This window comes from Euleptes europaea, chromosome 4 (genome assembly GCF_029931775.1).
Source record: "Euleptes europaea isolate rEulEur1 chromosome 4, rEulEur1.hap1, whole genome shotgun sequence".
NCBI classification, from domain to species: Eukaryota; Metazoa; Chordata; class Lepidosauria; order Squamata; family Sphaerodactylidae; genus Euleptes; species Euleptes europaea.
In genome coordinates this window covers 58,783,417-58,798,053 of record NC_079315.1, presented here as the reverse complement: position 1 = coordinate 58,798,053, position 14,637 = coordinate 58,783,417, and positions in this window count along the sequence as shown.

Sequence of the window (14,637 nt, the reverse complement as noted above, 5' to 3'; positions counted from 1 at the left end):
TGCACAAAAGTCCTTAAAAATGAGAAGAAAGAAGATGACAATTGGTAGTATCACACTGAAAGAAAATGCACACAATGGAAGTTTATATGGAAAAATTTTAAATCCATATTATGCACATTCACTTTCAACCACCAGAAGCTGTAATGGCCAAAGAAAGACAGGAACATGAAACACTATGATGTAGGATGCTCAAGTTGTTCAGCTGAAGCTAAGCCTCAACATGACAAAGCCTGGAAAAAGATGATAGTGAATTGAACACTGACATTTCCTCAAGCATCTCGATTTGTCTGATGCACACAATTGGAGAGAACAGAGCAAAGGAATGAAAGAGCTTAAGAAACCAGAATTATTCATTTACTGGGATACAGAACTTGGCCAAATAGCAGCTTGAGGGTACCTAAGTACAACAGGCTATATGTGTTCAAAATATATAAACAACAGGATAATATTGGTTCTTGTAGGTTATCCGGGCTGTGTAACCGTGGTCTTGGAATTTTCTTTCCTGACGTTTCGCCAGCAACTGTGGCAGGCATCTTCAGAGTAGTAACACTGAAGGACAGTGTCTCTCAGTGTCAAGGGTGTAGGAAGAGTAATATATAGTCAGAAAGGGGTTGGGTTTGAGCTGAGTATTGTCCTGCAAAAGTATTGTCCTGTAAGTATCAAGATAATGTGCTAATGAGGGTATGGTATGTTAATATGGAACCATTGTATCCTGAAGTGATCTGTTAATGTGTGTAATCCAGAACTAATCTGTATGGCTATTGTTGAATGTTGTCTTTGTCTGGAGGTTTTTCAGGGCAGGAAGCCAAGCCTTATTCATTCTTAAACTCTCCTCTTTTCTGTTAAAGTTGTGCTGATGTTTATGAATTTCAATGGCTTCTCTGTGCAATCTGACAAAATAGTTGGTAGAATTGTCCAGTCTTTCAGTGTCTTGGAATAAGACCCTGTGTCCTGTTTGTGTCAGTCCATGTTCAGCTACTGCTGATTTCTCAGGTTGGCCAAGTCTGCAGTATCTTTCATGTTCTTTTATCCTTGTTTGAATGCTGCGTTTTGTGGTCCCGATGTAAACTTCTCCACAGCTGCAAGGTATACGATATACTCCTGCAGAGGTGAGGGGGTCTCTTTTGTCTTTTGCTGATCGTAGCATTTGTTGTATTTTCTTGGTGGGTTTAAACACTGTTTGTAGGTTATGTTTTTTCAAAAGTTTCTCCATCCTATCAGTGACTCCTTTAATAAATAATAAAGAAAACCTTTCCTATGGGAGACTGTTTTTCTTGAGTTTTCTGATTTTTGTTTGGTTCAATGGCCCTTCTGATTTCATTCTTGGAGTAGCCGTTTGCTAGCAGTGCGTGATTTAGATGGTTAGTTTCTTCCTTGAGAAACTGTGGTTCACAGATCCGTCTTGCACGGTCCATTAATGTTTTGATTATTCCTCTTTTCTGTCGGGGGTGGTGGTTGGAGTTTTTGTGTAAGTAGCGATCTGTGTGAGTTGGTTTCCGGTAGACCTTGTGACCTAACTGAAGGTTTGATTTACGGATGACAAGGGTATCAAGAAATGGGAGTTTACCCTCAATTTCCTTTTCCATGGTAAACTGAATGTTTGGATGGATATTCCAAGACACTGAAAGACTGGACAATTCTACCAACTATTTTGTCAGATTGCACAGAGAAGCCATTGAAATTCATAAACATCAGCACAACTTTAACAGAAAAGAGGAGAGTTTAAGAATGAATAAGGCTTGGCTTCCTGCCCTGAAAAACCTCCAGACAAAGACAACATTCAACAATAGCCATACAGATTAGTTCTGGATTACACACATTAACAGATCACTTCAGGATACAATGGTTCCATATTAACATACCATACCCTCATTAGCACATTATCTTGATACTTACAGGACAATACTTTTGCAGGACAATACTCAGCTCAAACGCAACCCCTTTCTGACTATATATTACTCTTCCTACACCCTTGACACTGAGAGACACTGTCCTTCAGTGTTACTACTCTGAAGATGCCTGCCACAGTTGCTGGCGAAACGTCAGGAAAGAAAATTCCAAGACCACGGTTACACAGCCCGGATAACCTACAAGAACCAATGAACTCTGACCGTGAAAGCCTTCGACAATAACAGGATAATAATTTAATATGGTTCGAATGATTGAAAATTATACTATAGCAAAGACAAATACAGGCTGTATAAGATTTCTGTAAAGAAAGAAAAAAGAAGAAGTAAGAATCCCCCATGTAACTATTAGATTACTGTAATGTGCTTTACATGAAGCTGCCTTTGTGGGTCCAAAATGCAGTGGTCAGGCCATTGTTGGTGGCTGTTGGGGCTGTTGGCCAGCCTATTGTTGAGGGATGAAAACAGGGACTGAATCACCCTCAAACTGAAATATTTGCCCTGGCTGCCTATTTGTTTCTGGGCACAATTCAAACTGCTGGTTCCTACCTTTAAGGCTTTAAGTGGCTTGAAGCTAGGGGACATGAAGGATCACCTCCTCCTATCCCGTCCAGCCGACCACTTAAGATCCTCTTTCCACACCTCACTCTCCATGCTCCTTCCTTGAGTGCAATAAGAAGAGGCAGAGCTTTTTTTAGTGGTCACACTTTACCTTTGCACCATGAAGCTCACGTGTACCTACCTTATTATTCTTCAAGCACAAGGCCAAAACATTTTTAAATCAGGCTTTTAATTGAAGGGTTAAATCTTTCTAAAGCTATTTTGTAATGATCTGTTTCTGGACTGAGGACTCTTTTATGGATATCATTTTAGGCTGAAACCTTGTGATGTTATTTTTATCTCCCTGGCTTGTTTTAATAGCTTGTTATACTTCTTGATAATTATCTTGTGGTTTTTATTCTTTTATTATATTGGGGTGTTGTTATTTTTTGAGCCTCCTTGAGCAGGTCTCTCTGGAAGGCTGCCCCACTTTTATTGTTTAGTAGAATGTAAAATGAAAGTCATTCTTTTCAAGGGAATAGAGTTTAACAAATGTGAAACAATCTGGAGCAGTTTCATTGCATTGTTTATGTTATATATTATACTGTTCTACTGCATTTAAAAAAATGTAACCTGCCTTGAGTCTCAATGGGAGAGGCAGACTATAAAGTCAGTGAATATTTTTTTGAAAACTCTCTTAAAACAACACAATCAGGACTCAGTCCTCTGACATCCAGTAATACCAGTCATACTTGATTACCATTTTCAAGTAATCCTTCCTTCAGCACTCACTTAACTAAGGTGAAAGGGAGATCAAATTGACAACAAATCTAAAAGTCAATATGGAAATGCACAGGGATAAAATTGTAACTCAAGAAGATGATAGTCCTTCACAGATGATATCCCACTATCAGTCTACAGTCATCAGTCTGTTCAATGAAGTACACGTGTATATAATCATTTGATTTAAAAAAGAAAAGAAAAGAAATGTCATCTGGCCAGCAGCTAACGAACAACAAAACGTCTCACAAACCTCACACATATAAATGGAAATTATTATTTACTTTATTTACTTTATTTGCATCTCGCATTTTTCCCCAATGGGGACCAAAATCAGCTTAAATAGTTCTCCTCTCCTCTATTTTATCCTCACACCAACCCTGTGAGGTAGGTGAGGCTGAGAGAGTTTGACTGGTCCAAGGTCCCCCAGCAAACTTCCATGGCAAAGTGAGGATTAGAACCTGGTGTTCCAGATGCTAGTCCAACACTTTAACCACTACACCACGTTGGCTTTTCTTCATCTAACCATGCATAAAATTAACAGTGTTCCAATGCTCATGCATGTTTCTTTCCTCTCTGAAGTGAGATGCCTAAGGGATTGAGGATATGCACCAATCTACCTCCTTAACGAATATTTTGGAGGGCCATTTGTGGAAATGATTACATCGTGCACACGGATCACATGTTCAAAATGAAAATTGAGAATGGTACCCATGAGGAAATCTAGCTGGGGCTTAATGCTCCACAAGATTTCACTTATTTATTGCATTTGTGTCCCATCTTTCTTTGATCATGGTCTCAAGGTAGCATGCCATGCACAGGATTTCCATGTTACCCAGTGAACATCATAGCAGAGCAAGGATCTGAACCCAGGTCTCCTAGATTCCAGTTCAACACTCAGATGGCTACACCACACTGAGCTTTTTAGCTTCAGCAAAGATACTGTGTCACTTGTTTTCCAGTCACACTGTGGGACCCGTAACAGCTACATTTTCAGTGTCTGCTTTGAAAAAGCATCAGATACACATGTATTTGAAGAAAAGCTTTGCCCAAAGCAATGTGATTATTCCTTTTGTGGAAGCAAGAGGACATTTAACCTTCTACATTATCTTCGCCTCCACACCTCCCTTTGAAAATGCTTCCATTTGTTGGGAACCATCCTATCTAAAGCAATACTCATGTGAACAAGTCACAGAGAATGAATATACTCAGGCGTGTCGGCTGTCATCTCTAAGCCCTTAAAACAGGCATGTTTAAAAGACTGTGTGGTGAATCTCTTGTCTTCATTATCTTCTTTTCCAGTGCCACAAGTATTCCCAGGTCAGAGTCCTGAGGCACTGCTTTCTTAGTGACATTCAGCAATCTAGACACCACATGAAATGATACCACTTGGCCTGCAGGTATTAAAGATAACATTAAAGGCCAGAACATGATAGAAGAAGGATGAAAGAGGAAAAACATTTTCTGAACTTGCATAGATACCTTGTCAGTGTAGTTTCCTTTTGAAGCTGGGGGGTGGGGGGAAGAGAAGAATTAAACCTGTCAACATGCTCTGTTTTATTTTCATTTCTACAATATATTTGGAATGCAATAGAGATTTCTTTGTGTAAGACTGAGACAGCAATGTTTCATATATAGTTTGGAAAAAATCAGTTTAAATGATTCATAATACACTTTCAAACAAAGTTTGTGTTACAAAACGTATATGTGAAATCAGTATATAACACATTGAATTCCCTGCAGGCCATGACTCTTTGCAACAGTATATTCATATAAGAAAATATTAGTTCTCTCAGTGGTATGGCTTTCACATAGGGCAGGAAAAAACCCTTCAAATAATGCTCTCTAGTCATAAGTTATGATATGTGAACATATCCCCAGATAGCATCTACAAAATAGTAACTTTCGCAGTATATATATGGCCAGAAGGAACAGTGGGGGGTGATCCTTAAGGGTGAATGGGGCAGTGCCCCACCAACTCAGGCTGTTCCCAGCCCCCTTCTGCTTGCCTCCTTATATCATTAGCAGGGAGTGGAAGGTTGCCAGTTATGTAATCAATCTGTCTCAGCTTGATTTACATCAGCACTACAGGCAGGCTAGTCCCCCCTATAAAGACAGAGGCAGAGGGCTTTTTAAAATTAAAACCAGGCCAACCTTCACCAGTTCACTGGGCAGGAGTAGCTGTCCTTATGGCTCTCTCTGGCCAATTATGCATGGTAATTAGCAGTGCGTTCAAGGATGAATTGCCCTGCATATTTTTTTTAATCTTGCGCGCTGAGCCGTCATTCCAGAAGGGACTGTGAAGCTGGCGTATACCTGCTTCACATTACTTAAGAGCCCCTTTAATGCGACCTTTGGTGTTTGCTGCAAAGAATTCCCCTCAAGGAGCCAAGCAAAATAACAGTGGCACATTAGCTATGCACATGCTAATGGTTATGCAAACAGGAACAAAGTAGCAAGCTAGGGGTGTGTGTGGAATTTCTCCTTTTGCGTCGGGACAGTGAATAGGCATTTTTAAAGTCGCATTTTAAAAAAGAGCTTTGAGCGAGCATCAAAACTGACCATGCATAAATGGCCTCTGAGTCTCTAACTAGTCAATGGATCCATTAGAATGTATATATCAAGCCAGTCAATCTTCCTTCCTTCCCCAGGAAAGGTGGGGGGGAGAAAAAATTGATCAGTCAGGGCCTCTCTCAAATGGAGACATTTAATAGCTACCAAGGACTAAATTAACTAGTGCACTGTCTCCTTAAAGCCTTGATTTCCTCATGATTCAGAATCAGGCCTATAAAAAAGAATAAATGCAAGGTGGAGCTTTTTATATATATATCCATGTTCATTTCACTGAGCACATTTGGTCTGCTGTTCAAACCCAGAAGGAGCCAGCCTGTAGGGGTGAAAATTCAGTGAAGCCAACCTGGGGGGAAAAATAGCCAAACAATATCAAACCGGTATTTTCCAGCTATTTTCTTGTGGACCCACGGGCCAGCGGCTCCAAGGGAAGGAGAAATACTTTAAGTAAACACACATACACATGCTCTTTGGGTGTAAATGGCCACAGTTTTTATTGATCACAACAGAATGGAGCATTGGCGGAAAAACATGGGGGCGGATCCAAGATATCAAGTCACCACCCTGTAACTTGATACACGTATCGAAAGCATCGATAAACAGCCCAACCACCAGTGGGCACCACACCGGAGTAGCACTTATGAGGCCCCACCAGGACGGACATCTCTGTGTGGAGCAAGTGCCACTTGGGATTGGAGTACCCACTGCAGGCCCCTTACCTGGGCATCGTTGCTGTACTCCATCCCAAGACCCCTTATGGGGGTCCCCATAAACGGGAAGGAAAAGCCCCTCTTCCCTTCTTGGATCAGACCCCATGGAAAAAACCGCCAGAACAAACTGTGACGAAGAAAGAACAACATAACCAAACACAGGGAGGGTGGGCGGGTGACCTCGCTGTCCCGTCGCAAAGAGGACGGCAGCTGGGCTGCGCCGGCTTAAATAGGCGTAGGGGGGTGATGCCAGGACCCCCCCCCTGCATTGGGAAAAGGGGGGGAGAAACCGTGAGGCCAGCTTGGCCTCGCGAGACGGCAGCAGCCCCACCCAGAGAGACCAACTCCCCTCCCCTTGTCTCCTGCCCGGTAAGTCCACAAGGGTGGGACCTGTTTATTCAGGTCCCCCTTTTTTTTCTCCAAGGGGGAAAAAAGCAGAAACTGATGGAAGCCAGCAATCCTGATCTGAAAAAGCCAGGGGGAAAATCGGGGTTTTTTGGTGGGGGATCAGGATTACTGACTACAACCTATAAAGAGGGGGGGAAACCCTCCCTCTTTGACTGCCAAAGTATGTCTGAGTTCTGCAGGGCTTCTACACATCACAATGAATTCTGCAGGGCTTGCGAGATTCCTCCCCCCTTCAGATAGTTCTGTACAGATCCTCCATTTTGACAATGGTTCTCTTGAGCTTGATCCTGGTTCTGCAGGGCTTGCAAGTCACACACACCCTTCAGTTAGTTCTGTGGAAATCCTCCATTTTGACAGTGGGTTTGATTCTGGGTTCTGCAGGGCTTGCGAGATCCCCACCCATCTTCAGTTTCCACTTTGAGATTCTCTGGTGCGACATATGCTCTACTGTTCTTGCGCTGCCTGAGTGGGCCTGGGTTCTGATGGACACTTGCACATGGCCAAGAGTTCTTCTGAGTTTGCAAAAGTATGTCTCCCCCCACCCACCCTGGCACTTGAGATTGCTGTGAAGGGCTTCTATGGATTGCACTTGGTTGTGAAAAGGGGGGGGGAACCACCCACCCACAAATGTTGGCATTCTGTGTTCTGACAATAGTTCTGTTGGGCTTGCACTGCCAGAGTGGGCCTAGATTCTGGCAGGCATCTGCACATTGCACTTGGTTCATCTTGGCTAGCAAAAGTGCCCTCTTGCTTGATTGTTTTGTGCTGTGATTCTCTGGTTTAACATTGGTTCTGATAGGCTTTGCCACATTAGCATGTGGTTCTGCTGGATTCTGGGGTTCCCTGTAAGAAAAAAGGCTGTTGTTCCCTCATTGGAAACAATGGAGGATGGCTAGGGGGGCCTCTTTGCGGGGCCATAAAATTGGACCCCCTGACTTAATCTTCACCAGACTTGGGGTTATTCTAAACAGAGGCACCTTACTCTGTTCTGTAAATGTGGTGCCTCTACCTTTAAAAAGCTCCTCCCAGACCACCACAAAGATTCCCCATAAACTATAATGGAGCCAATTTTTTCAGATCCCCCCCCCAAAATAAAATAAAAAACCCACACCAATGAGGGGCATTTCATTTTCCTCTGTATCCCCTCTTCCACTATTTGTTCTTTCCCTTCCCTGGCAGCCCCTTATAGCATCTCATCTTTTCTTGTTTCTGCTTTCTACCCACCAGTCAGCCTACCTTTATCTGCACCCATCTTCAGCTTTCCTTCCTTCCCTCCACCAACAGCCTCTCCCTGGGAAAAGCCTGTCCAGGTTGCATGGTGGCTGCTGGGCTGGGCTGTGCAATGGCTGACATGCCAAACTGGGCCAAGTTGCATAGCGGCCAACAGGCTGGGATGGGCTGAATGGTGTGGGCAGTGAGTCTCCAGTGGTTGCTGCTAGACCTGTGCGTCCTTCTCCATCAGGGGACATGGCCCTTTCCAAGCTGTTTGGCCTCCAAGTCCAATCCTACTCCCCCTTCCCCAGCTTTGCTTTACAGAAACCAAGGCTTAAAAAGACTGAGAATTAGTGTTGTGGTTGATTAGCGGCCTCCAAAAAGGTGACAGAGAGCTAGTAAACATTATTTTCTTAAAGCTACAGACATTGTTTTTATTATTTTGGGGAGTTTTAATCTTATATTTTTAGTACTTCAGATTAGGATTTCCTTTAGGTCCCTAGTTCCATTTTGTGGATTTATTCATCCACATTCCATAGCTAGTTTCATAATTAGATATATGATGTCTCACAATGAAATCTTGCTGCATTTTCCCATTGACAGGGTTTTCTTACTGGGGTTTCCTGCATTAATTCTTCCTCTGATAACCTCACAGTAAAAGCCGGTATACCTCCAGATGGAGGTGGTCCAACAGCTATCTAGGATCCAGACCATTGAGGACTGCAAAGACTATCACTGCCACTTTTTAAAGGACTTGGATACACACTGGTAGGCACAGCCAATGATGTGTTCACCACAGCCAGCACCTTTAAGCATTTGGGTGGTTACTACAAGTACTGTGTAATCCATATGATTACAAGGTCACTATGATAACTCAATTGCTACTTAGTAAAAACCTGTCTCTGTATTCTGTATTCACCCACAGGATTTTGTTAAAGAGGATCTTTCAGGTTTGCTGGTCCCAAGTTGTGCTGAGATTTGTACAACACGCCTCTTGGTGTATCAAGGATAATCAGAAGTAAAACTGATCAGGAAATTAATCTGATAGCTGTTTCCATGCATTTCAATGGAAAACACATTTTAAAGTGCAACAATCCCTCGGCCAACTAATTGGGAAGACATTATAGGGATTTACCTTTCACCCACCAAATTACAAGCAGATGGGAGAAAAGAGACTGTATGTTAGGCTCCTAGGTGACAATTCATCAGAGCCTCAACAAATATCTAGTGGCATGCCCATATTGATTTTCCAATAGACTTTTCCTACAGAACAACATTTTCCTCTTTATTCCATGTCACATCAACTAAACTTGTATACTTTGAAATCTTAGTTTAAAGGCTGGATTGACATGCACTGTACATTTCTTTCAGCTTCCCACCTGTAATAACATGCTGTAATTAATTTTATCTCAAGAGTTACAAGAATAGACTAACTTTATTTTACACTTCTTAAATGAATATATTTTCCTGGCATGTAGAGTTGCTGGCAACAATTAAGTTAATTCAAAAGTAAATTCCTGCTGTCTACCTAGGTGCTTCACATTCAGACATCGGTAATTGCTCCCCAAGTGTCACTGCTTACATGCTAATTTTAGATAGCAAGGAAGATGAAGTGTACATTGTTTAGCTATCTAGTCATTTTCAAAGAATGCTGTACTAATTGCATTATTAATTAGAAAGAGATGATAAATTGGTCAATAACAAGAATGAGATTGCTGTTGCATATTCATCTGGAATATTGATTATCATGTAAAGAGTTGTTGTTTCAGAAAAAAGCTTAAACTCAGTCATCAATAACTTCATTACAACTTATTTTCCTTTCAGACCCTGAATATTATGAATACATTAATACGGAAAAGACAGGGCAATGTTGAGTTAAGATTTTATAGGAGGCTTTTCTTTCCCTGAGCCAATTATGTTAAACTCTTTCTAATTGATGATAAAGATAATATTCGCACCATTTAATGGTGTAATCACCAATCAATCAGTAGTTAAAAGCTAGAGCAGAATAACCAGCTAGAAGTATGATCTTCTGATAATTCTCATGAAATCTTGCTAATAATCAGGATGTACCATGGCTCATCGCATAATTATGGAATTTTACCCAAACTTTGATGGCATTAAAATCAAAGGATAGTTTTGTTTATATCTGTATAAGAAATGTCTCAAAAATTATGATGCCATAAAGAGAAGGGTTTTATGTGCTCAGAAACTTTTGCTCAAAGATTATACCATTCTGTTTTGCAGGGTATATTGGAATCACCAAATTGTGCTCAATATTTTTATAGTTGAAGACTTAAGGGTTTAATAAATTTATGTGATAGATCAGAGAAAATATAGGTTATTCTCTCAATTATTATATCTAGTTATATAATAACTATATCTAGTTTAATATACCTAGTCACCATGTTCCCAAAATTGTAATGTGGTTATAGTACCAAAGAGCAGGTGGAAATATAGTCTGATAGCATTTATTAGAATGAATTCATTGTTTTATCAGAATTTTATAAAAGAGTACTTCAAAGGAAATGTCATAAAATATTTTAACTTTTAGGTGTACTGTGCATTAGTCCAAAATATTGTTCTGAACATAATTGGCCCTATACCCGAAAATGAAGGTACTAGACAACATGTGTAATCTAAATGGGTTAAACTAGGGGGGTTAAACTAGGGTGGCATGCAACAAGTATGTAAGGAGATGCTGCCTTTCAACACAGCCTCCCCAAACTGTAAGTGTAAATGTGGAAGTGATTATGTGCACCACTAAGAGTTTTACCCCCACCCACCCACCCAGGAACCTCTTACAGCTCAGCCAAGAGTAGCTGGTTATAGTATCTCCCCCCTCAATGTCTGATGTGTCAGTTTGCTTGCCAATCTAAAATTAACAAGTACCTCACCCACACAATTCCTGCCAACCTTAATTAAGGCCTAAGCAACCCCTCAGGATCAGGCCAAGTTATATGACCCAACCTTGCCCCAACAAAGTAAAACAAAGGGGGGAAAGTTCATTTCCAGGCTAGTAAAACAGAAACCCAAAGAATTCCTGCTCAGTTCAGAAATAACTGGCTAGTCTTAAGTCATTTATGCCTGGGTACTTTGACTTAGTTCATTCCCAGACTGACTCAGTTCTTCCTTGGAGTTTTGCATGATTTTTTCATCCCTCAGAGTTCACTTCGCTCTCACCCCACACTTTTCTTGGGGTTTCCCGATGCTATTTTGCCACAGATTTAAAGTCTGCTCTGAGATCAAATTGGTTCAAATTGTAGCCATTTGAGTGCAAAAGGCATTCCGGGTTTTCCCCACCTCCAGCCAGTGCAGTGCACAGGAGCCGCAGGGCCAGTAGGAAAGGGGCAGGAAGGAAGCGAGTGTTTGCATACTCAGGAACCAACGTAGCCACCTGATTCCCCACCCCCTCCTCATAGCATCTTCTCTAGTCAATTTTAGTAGCAAGTGTTTGCAGGCTCGGGACAAACTGAGATCTTCTCTCCCTCCCCCAACAGCTGCCAGCATTTGCAGACTCGGTAGGAATATAGCCATCTGATTTTCTCCCTCCCCCAATCAGAATTATCAAGAAGACATAAGCAATTTATGAGGCTGCTTATTTCTTCAGTCTCTGTTAAGAATTGGAAGTGGTCTACTTGTTAGTAAGCTCCATGTTATTCAATGAGGCTTACACCCAGGAAATCACAGAGGATGAGCACCTGAGCCCCAGGCTGCAACAATGGCTTTTTCTTTTTTCTTTTATGGCGGTATTTCAGAGTTCCCACTGGCTGGGGGCAGAGAGGAGCTGGTGGGTGGGTGGGAGACTTTTTCTAACAATAAACACTGCAGCTAATTACAAAGGTAATTTATTCTTGGTGATAAGCTGCACATTCCCAGCTGAACTCCTCCGCGGCTAATTTTTAGTTATTCATGATTCCCCCCTCCCTTCGCGTGCACTGCGCCCTTGCGCAGCATTTCCTGGAACCTGTGTTATTCTGACTTTAGCTTTTTGCTTCGAACCCAAAGCAAAGGCAAAATTTGTGAATAAACAAAACCTTGGGCTTTTCTCTTTCCCACCTCCATTATCGTCCCTCCTCCCCCTCCCCCTCTTGCCTGCCCTCCCTCCAACTCCTCCCTCATCACCCACCCTACTCCGTTTTCTTCTTTTCTTTTTGGAGTTGCTTTTAAGAACACAGTACAGGATCAATATAGACAATTTAACTTTTTAAAAGTTATGAAATAGCGATAAAGTGTTTGCACGTTAAAAAAATAAGAGCCCAAAGCACATTATCTAAGTAATTTCCATGCTGGAAAAATATGCTCATGGCGATTCCTCCCCCCCCCCCCCTGATTTCTTGGGGTGGGATGCGAGGGTTGGGTTAAGCTTGTCCTGACAAAGAGTCAATTAAAAATGCGATGCACTAAAATGAAGGATAGGCTAGCCCATTAGAAACATAGGAGAGGCTGCACAGCCCATTGAAGATAATGGGAGCCCGGATTGCCCATTGAAATAGGTTACAACACAGAAAGAGTTGCAGAGAAAAAGTGGCATGGATTTTCCTCGCTACATTACTCTGGTTTGTCAAGTGTTTGCAATGCGCCATAAAGCTGCTGGTTCTTTTTTTGGGGTGGGGGGTGTTCTTTTGTAACCTTTTCTCCCTGTAGGCTGTGTTGGAGCTCGAATTGTTGCTGTGTCTCCAAGAACGAGCTGTTTTGCGGGGGGGGGGGGTTGCTTTGGATGGAAATTGAGGAGGAGGGCACTGCTTCCTACGTGCTTTTCCTTGGATCTGTCCCCCAACAATCACTAGGGTGCCTAGTTCACTTACAGGAAACATGGTACTTGCATTTACAGGAACAACTAATACTTCAGTCATTTGCATAATCAAGACATTTCTATTATCTACTAATATCTTTATCATGCCTAATGAGCCAACATGGATAAATGCTTGGAATAAAGGAAACATGAACAAAAAAACTGGTCTGGAATATCAATTATGTTATTATTAATTATATTTCATTATTAGGAATTGAATTTCAACAGTAAGAGTAGGTAGTATTTCATATGGAAAAGCCCGTTAAAATATGTGTTTAGAGAGGCAGGTGTTAGAAAGACTGTAGTTGATTAGTGATGATTTACATATGTTGTGGGTCATGTTCAAAGATGCAAATCTTCAAGGAATATGTATGCAATAAAATCATATTGAAGAAGGCAATATGAACAATGAAGAAAGGGGGTTTGTTTTATATCATCCATCATTTCTGATCTGTTTTCAGTGGATATAATATTTATTTACATGGAATACAAAAGTTGGAGGAAACAATTACATAATGATAGATTTCTTGTATACTTTATAGATTTTTGGTGATTTTAAAGAAGAAAGTACTGGGTGGGCTTTTACCATAATCCACTCAGTTTACATCATGTAGAATCCTCTGTCCCTTCCTCTCTCAACTTTAAAATTCTCAGTTGTCTCCTAGCTTTCAATGAATAAATTACAGTCAACAATTTCTCTCTATAAAAAGAAAATGTACTTTCCTGACAGGTTTTTCAGATATTAATTCTTACAGTCACCATATCAGCTTAGAAAGCACATTAAGAATATTAAAAGAGAGGTTCCCTTGTCTCGCTCTGTCTGTTGATTCAAAGGAAGGCCCTCCGATGTCTCTAAGATCTATCTACAATGATATAGTAATGAAATGTGAGTTACTTTTAGATGATGCTTGAGAGATTAATGTGTCACTTCAATCTAGATTCATACAGACTTAAAAGGTTTAGCATTAAGGTCCAACTTTGTAGGAAATCTCTGTGAATGTAAGATATTATACAAGAGAAAAGAAATCTTTACCAGCATATTTGGAACCAACACAAATCACACTGATATACAGAACACAAATTAGTAAGATTTAGAAAATTGTTTTCTGATAACCAACCTCATAGCTAGTAAATTTTACATTTCTTTCCCTCCTCTTTCCCACTCCACAGGATCTATATACAGCTCAATTTATATGCGATTCTGGAGCAAATAAGAACTTCCCCATACAATGTTACTGGCACCCAGCATCTTCTTTAATTGGACTACTATGTGCAATGCTGCTATACTTGCCATGTTATCAAACCAGAGAACTATAGCACTGATACACTAACAGTTTCAACAAGGGGATTTGTGTGTGCAATGTTACATGGGAGAGTTTTTATTGCCCACTGACATAATCTTTGCACCTTGCAAGTCATGATGGCAAAGAAAGGGCTACATAAAAGATGAGGCACCTGTCAGGATCAGGCGTCTGTCCCTAGCATCCCAAAAGCAAACGCATCCAGGCAGGTAGCTCTGAAGCAGTAATACTTTATTAGGAGCAAAAAAACAGATTAAAGAACTGACTGCCTACCACGCAGGTGAGGCCAGTAATGGGGAATACAGACAGGTTACATGCCTAAGTCACTACGGACTGGAAAAAGTAAACATTGCTAAGCAACCCCGAGATAAGCAGTTCCCAGGAAAGGCAGATGAAACATTATCTCAGCTGCA